The sequence below is a fragment of the Lichenostomus cassidix genome, chromosome 23 (genome assembly GCF_008360975.1).
Source record: "Lichenostomus cassidix isolate B80296 chromosome 23, HeHo_3.0, whole genome shotgun sequence".
Classification (NCBI taxonomy): Eukaryota; Metazoa; Chordata; class Aves; order Passeriformes; family Meliphagidae; genus Lichenostomus; species Lichenostomus cassidix.
The window spans coordinates 4467103-4474013 of NC_139503.1; the positions used below are offsets into that span (position 1 = coordinate 4467103).

At 50.6% G+C, this 6911-nt stretch overlaps 1 long non-coding RNA gene across 1 annotated transcript; it reads left to right on the forward strand.

The window, feature by feature from the left end:
* The first annotated feature begins 4549 nt into the window (after positions 1–4549).
* LOC146427887 (uncharacterized) lies at positions 4550–6662 on the forward strand. The gene is made up of 2 exons (XR_014856262.1): positions 4550–4778; positions 6279–6662. It is a non-coding gene; the product is annotated as an uncharacterized LOC146427887 (long non-coding RNA).
* The last annotated feature ends 249 nt before the right edge of the window (positions 6663–6911 follow it).

The window sequence follows — 6911 nt, forward strand, 5'->3', positions numbered from 1 at the left end:
AAGTAACTTTGGCTTGGAAAAAAACAAAACCAACCCAACAAAAAACCAACCAAACAAACAAAAAAAAAAAAAACCCAAAAAACCCAAGTTTCCTGGCTGAAGTGATTGTGCCAAGGGCAGAATGTGATCTCCTGCACACAGAAATCTGTGGGAGAAGCCTGATTTGAGTGGGTGGGAGTGGCAGAGCTCACTGCCCCTTCCATGCACCCTTCCAGGCCCCCAGCCCTGCCCCAGTGCTCATCCCACCTGTCTGGTTTATCCCAGGGCTAGAAGAGCTGCACTGGTGAGCTCAGAGTGCAGCAGCATCTCCCACTGCCTGCTTTGTGCCTGCTGGGAAATTCAGAGCAGAAGGATCCCAATTCCCTTGGCTCTTCTGGATGTCCCAATGTGGGCAGACATTTCCAGCCTGGCCCCAAACATGAGGGTGACAGTGACTTCTCCTTTCCCCCCAAAGCCACTCAGCTCCTCTCTGCTCTGTGATCAAACTCCTCCTGCCCCTGACAGGATTTTGGATGAGGTGTTTCCTCCTCAGGCTCTCCCATTAAAGTTCACACGTATCCTTAAGCACATGTGCAGGAAAGCCTTGAGCACTGCAATTCACCCAAATCATCCAAACTCCTTTTATTTTTACATTAAATGTTTTTCTTTATGAAAGGAATAAAAGAACTCTAACAATCACGATGAAATAAGAAAGGGAATGCCTAGAGCTAACTACAATATAAAACCATATTCATCATATCATAATATTTTACATTTTGCTCGTTGTTTTATGTGGATTAAAACCCACTTGAATCAGAATGTAACAACAGCAAGGAAAGCTGCAGAGGAGGAAGAGGAGAAGGAAAGTGAAGTCCAGGGAGCTGGGAGAGCAAGAAGTGTCCTCAGACAGGCACTTTTCTGAGCCAGAATTGCACAGAATCCCAGTCTGGTTTGGGTTGGAAGGGAATTTAAAGTTCACCCCATTTAAAGTTCCACCCCTGCCATGGCAGGGACACCTCCCACTGTCCCAGGCTGCTCCAGCCTGGCCTTGGACACTGCCAGGGATCCAGGGGCAGCCACAGCTTCTCTGGCAATTCCATCCCAGCCCCTCCCCACCCTCCCAGGGAACAATTCCTTCCCAAGATCCCATCTCTCCCTGCCCTCTGGCACTGGGAAGCCATTCCCTGTGTCCTGTCCCTCCAGCCCTTGTCCCCAGTCCCTCTGCAGCTCTCCTGGAGCCCCTTTAGGCCCTGGCAGGAGCTCTGGGCTCTCCCTGGAGCTTCTCCCCAGGCTGAGCATTCCCAGCCCAGCCAGGCTGGGTGTTGGATTAAAGCACAGTGACTGAATGCCCTGGGCAAGCAGCACACCTTCATGTCCCAGGAGGCTCCAGCCCAACATTAAACCCTTCCTGGGGCTGTTTGACAGCGTGAGCAGCATGAGGAGCAGAGCAGAGCCTGAGCTGCCTTACCAACCTCCTGCAGGTTCTGAGCACCTCTGGGCAGCAGCAGCGAGTGAGAAATGCTCCTTGCTGACTCCACAGAGCTCCCAGGGTGTCCTTCCCCCAACAACTGCTAAAATACCAACTTCTGCAGGGGATTTGATTGAACACTAAGGGCTTCTGGGTTGCTTTTTCCTCCTGCAAAAGAAGAGAAAAAACAGAGCAGATCCTGGTGCTGAGCAGGGACAGAGCCCAGGGAGCAGGGCTGGTTGTTTGGAAAAGTGTGCAGTCACTCTGAGTTGAGGAGAGCAAGTCACAGCCCTGGCAGGCTGCATGTCCTCTCCTGCATAAAATCCAACATGACGTTTACTACTCTCCTTAAAACGCTTCGGAATACATTTCCAGATGCTTCCAAAGAATGCTTTAAATTATCCATATGCCGTTTTCCACATGTGGCACAGAGGCCCTGCACTATTTTTACGTCCTGGAGGGCGAGTCAGAACGACTCTTGGTGGGGTTTGTTGGTGTGAAAGGAGTCTGGGAGGCAGAAAGTGCTCAGTGTTGGTGCCACAGTGCAGCTCCTGCAGCCAGAGCTCTGCCAGGACACTCTGCAAACCTGGGCTGGCATTAATTAGTCATTAACACCTTCTTGCTGGGCAAGAACAATCATAAACACACCATGAGCTGTATCTGGAAGGGGTTAAACCATCTCCAGGCTGCGTTTTTCCATCCAGATGAGCTCTCCTCGGAGCAAACTGAGCCGCTCAGGTGCATGAGAAAGGAGTGGTCAAATAGAAAACCCAAACCTATTTGCACTTCAGCCATTCTTGTTTCTTGGAGCTTTTGGCCCTTCCACCAGCACAGCGCCCATCTGTCACTGTTGAGAAAGGACCCGGGTTCTCAGTGTGACAAGAAAGAGGAAATTTATTATTTTGATTTCAATATATATAGACTTTTCAGAGGTCACCCAGATTGGTCAGTCAGAAACCTCCCCCTAGGCCTGATTGGCCAGGCCTGAACTGTCCAAATCTCGAGAAACTGTTTCAAAAACATCCAAACTTTATCTTTGTTTATAAAACACAGGCGAAAGTTCTCATGGGAAAGACCTGTGCTAGCCACACCTGTCAATTCTGGCCTTGTGGATTCCCTTGATCTTATCAAGATAAAAGGGGGCAAAAGGAATCCTTTGGCCATTGAGCACAAGAAATCGCTAATAATATTAATGACTTATGAGAAGTAATTTGTATAACCACTCCTGTCCTGAGGAATGTAATGAATATTCATGAATTTTACCTATAACACTGTGTCTTTGGGGGTACTGAGGTGTGTGTTTGGTGGAAACAATTCCCTCACACCTGGTGCCCCAAATAAAGCAAATCCCCACTGCTCTGAGTTGGTCTCTGAAGTGTCTCTGAGCTCGATTGGGGTGAATCATGCAGAGCCATCCTCTCATCCTTCTCCGACACCTCCTTGCCACCAGCAACTGCTCTGCCCTGCCAGCACCCCTGACAGGGGATGGATTGCACTGCTTCATCTTCCCAGATGCTGCCCGAGCTTTATCACCTCTCAGGAGCCCCAGGTGGGGCAGAGATCCGCAGGGCTTTTCAATCAGACACCGATTTTCCTGCTGCCCACGAGTCAGGGGATGCACAGCACCGAGCAGAGCCACGAGGAGCCAGGAAAGGAGACAAAATGGTGCTGGTAATGAAGTTATTCTTCATCCTCGAGATCACTGCCGAGGATGAGACTGGAGCAATGAGCCCGAGGCGCTTCTCCCTTCCCTCCTCTCCATCTCAATCCCACACAAGGAAGATGAATATGCAGCGTTTTCTGTTTGTGCTGCTAAAACGCCCATTAAATGCCAGCGGGGAAAAGCCAGACATAAATACCTGCTCCCCTTTGTGCCTGAGAGAGAGAAGGAGCATCCCTGCTTCTGGGGAGGGAGCTGGGAAGGGCTGGGAAGGGTTGGGAAGGGCTGGGAAGGGACCTTGGTTTTGTCTCTGCAGCCTTGGTAAATCACCCACTGCGTCTCTGAGCTCCCTTTTCCCACCAGGAGCTGCTGGAAAGGATTTTGATCATTTTCAAAGCCCTCCTGGCCTGTTGCAGGAGCAGAGGTGGTGGAGGTGTCTCACCAAGCTGGGCTCAAGCTTTAGCTTTAGCTGGGGGCAGCAAACCAGAGCCTCGGGGAGGATCTCTCCATTGCCATCTCCTTTAGCAGGGATGGCAGGGATCCTCTGGGATGACAGGGATCCTCTGGGGTGACAGGGATCCTCTGGGGTGACAGGGATCCTCTGGGATGACAGGCACAGCAAACATGTCCTGCCTGTGATGCAGGACTGTCACAGCACTGCTCCAACACCAGGATCCAGGGGAGACTTGGGGAAAAGAAAAAAAGCAAAGAAGAAACAACAACAAAAAAAAACCCAACAAAAAAAACCCCACCCCATAACAAAATAAACAAAACCCCCACCAAAACCCAAAGAACACACAACCCCAACACCCAAAACAAACAAAAAAACCCCCAACCCCCCAAAAAAATCCCACTTGTGGGTTCTCAGTGCCTTGCATCAGGTCCTGGACAAGTGGTATCCCACCTGGATACATGAGGTGAATCCTGATGGATCCTCAACCAGTGCTGGGAGACAATCTCCCCCTGGGAATCACCCAGGACATTGTACTTCGAGGCACTTGGGAGATCCAGCCTTGGCTGTCCTCACCCTGTCCCCCCTTCAAATGCCCTGGAGAGCACCTGCAGCTGGCAGGAGCTGAACCCAGCCCTGGGTCCTGAGGGTCTCCAGTTCCTGATGGTCTCCAACCCCAAGTCCTGAGGATCTCCAGTTTCCGAGCATCCCCAGTCCCAGTTTCTGAGGGTCTCCAGTTCCCAAGGGTCTCCAGTTCCTGAGGATCCCCAGTCCCAGCTCCTGAGGCTCTCCAGCCCCACAGCCTGGGGACATTTCCAGCTCCAGCAGAGCTCATTTGCAGCCGCACTAATCGAGGCAATATCTCCCCAGAGGAGCTGGGAGAGCTCGGGAGGAGCCGCTGGGATCAGATAAACTGGGATCAGCTAAGCCAGGATCAGATAAGCCAGGCTCTGTGCCGGGCTGTAATGCCAGGTTTCCATCCCGGGGGAGATTAGGATCACTGTGTTATCTGCTGTTATCTAATTCAAGGAAATAACCATGTGCATGGCACATATTATCAACCGCACAGCACTCCTCCGAACATGATATTAAGGCAGGAACTCCACAGTTCCAGCTGCCACTTCATCTTTAATTCACTTCCCCACCCCCAGACACTGCTGGATTGCTGAAATCTCGGAGCTGTGGGTGGCCAGGATGCCAAGTGTGCTCCATAAAGCCAGGTGAGTTACACGGATAAGAGCCTTTAATTCTGCATCCCAGGATTTCGCCCGTTTGAGCAACAAGCAATGTTATTTTAACAGCCTGGGCTGTGTTTGTTTGGATTTTTTATGCTGCCCACAGAGGGGAGGCAGGCCGGGCACAGCTGTGCGATGTGGATTTTGGAATACAATGGAATTCCTGGCGTTGTGCTGGGGATCAGTCCTTGCTCGGGGACATTTGTCATTTTTGTAAGCGGGAGAGGGAAGTGGAGCACGGCAGGAGGGACAGAAGAAGGTGCTGGAGGTGGCCCTGGAGCAGGTGGGTGGCAGGGAGGGGACAGGGTGTGCTGGCCTCACCCTCCTGTCCCTGCTGGATGCACAGCACATGCTGATTTTAATCTCTAACTCATGATCCAGCAGGGAAGGATTTTCTGCTGGCTGGGGACTGGAGGAGGTGTTTAAACACCATCTCGAGTGACTTTTCAGCCTGACACAGCAAAGATTTAACACTGCACCAGACCCCCTCTGGGGGAACCCATAAAATGCCTGCACAGCCAGTTCCTCATCAGAAGAAAAAGGATGAAATCTTTAATGGGGGAGATGTTTCTGTTCATCCTCACTGGAGACCGAAGCCTTATCTGGGAAGCTGCTCTTTAACTGGAGATGTAAATTTAAGGTTTATATGCGGCATGAAGAGATGCATCCTTCTGGGAATTGGCTGCTGAAGGCACAGCTTGGCACCACTGAACAACACAGCTCATTACAGGGCTTATTCCAGGCTCTTTTTGTTTAGCTCCAGTGCTGGAATAACCAATGGAGTGGGACAGCAGCTCCCAGCTTGGGGACATCCTGGTGCCAGCCTGAGCCTGATTTTGCCCTGATCCTGCCGGGGCAGGTGGGAATGGGGTGGATTTCATGGAATCACAGAATATCCTCAGCTGGAAGGAGACCACCAGGGTCATCAAGCCCAACTCCCCACTGAATTGCCCACATTTTGATCCACACAGGGATCAAAGCCATCAGCCTGCTCTGACCACAGAAAGCACTGGGTTATGCAGTTTCTATCTCACAGCACTCAAACCCTAAAACTGAGACCCTAAACCAGCCCTTTTACCTCCCTGGACAGCAGCAGACAGAAAGGTTTCTTCTCCAGGTCTCTTCTTCCAGGCAACCACTGACAGGATGAGAGGACACAGCCTTCAGCTGTGCCAGGGGGAGTTCAGGTTGGACAGGAAAAAATTCTTCATTTTTGATTTGTGAAGAAATCAAAGAGTGATTGGGCACTGGAATTGTCTGCCCAGGGAGGTGGAGAAGTCACCATCCCTGGAAGTGTTTAAAAAAGGACTGGAAAAGCACTCAGTGCCATGGTTTAGTTGATGCAGATTAGCTCACAGGTTGGACTTGATCATCTCAAAGGTCTTTTCCAACCTCATTCATTCTGTGAGTCTGAGAGGGAATATCTTCACTTCCCAAAGGTCCACAGGGGTTATTTCAAACGTTTCCCATTTCCCTGATTTGCAGACATCAGCCCTTTGCTCTGGAGGTGTCTGGAAGCCCAGCAAGCAGGAGAGAATAAGATCAGCTACAAACTCCCTGCCTGAATTCCCCAAAGTTCCTCCATCCCTCGTTCCCCGAGGCTCTGAGGCCAATCCCAAACCCAGCAGCAGAGCCAAGGCAGGCCAGCAGAGCACAAAGGCTGGATAATCAGCTGCACATTTCCCTGGCAGTGATGAAGTGGCTGCAGAGGGGGCTGGACTGGGCACACCTGGGACACAGCACAGCTGAAACCAGGGAACATCATTAAACCCAAATTACCCAGCCTTTTATTTATTATTTGTGGACTGCAACACACACAAATAATAAAAAATGCAGCCTTTCAGCCAAAGTGCTTTCTGACCAGAATAATGGCTTTTTTTTTTTTCTCTTTTTTTCTTTCCCCTTGGACTATTTACAAGCCATGAGTAAAATGTGGGGAGCTCAGTTTGCAGTGTGACATGGAGAAAAGCAGCACTGAGAGAACCAAAGGAATGTCTGGCAGCAGAATCCCACAGATTTAGCAAAACCCCCACGCTGTTCCCCAACTCCTTCCTTCTCCCTCTGTCCCCAAACTGGTTCTGTACACCTATTTTGAGTCCTCAGAGCCACAGATTTCGT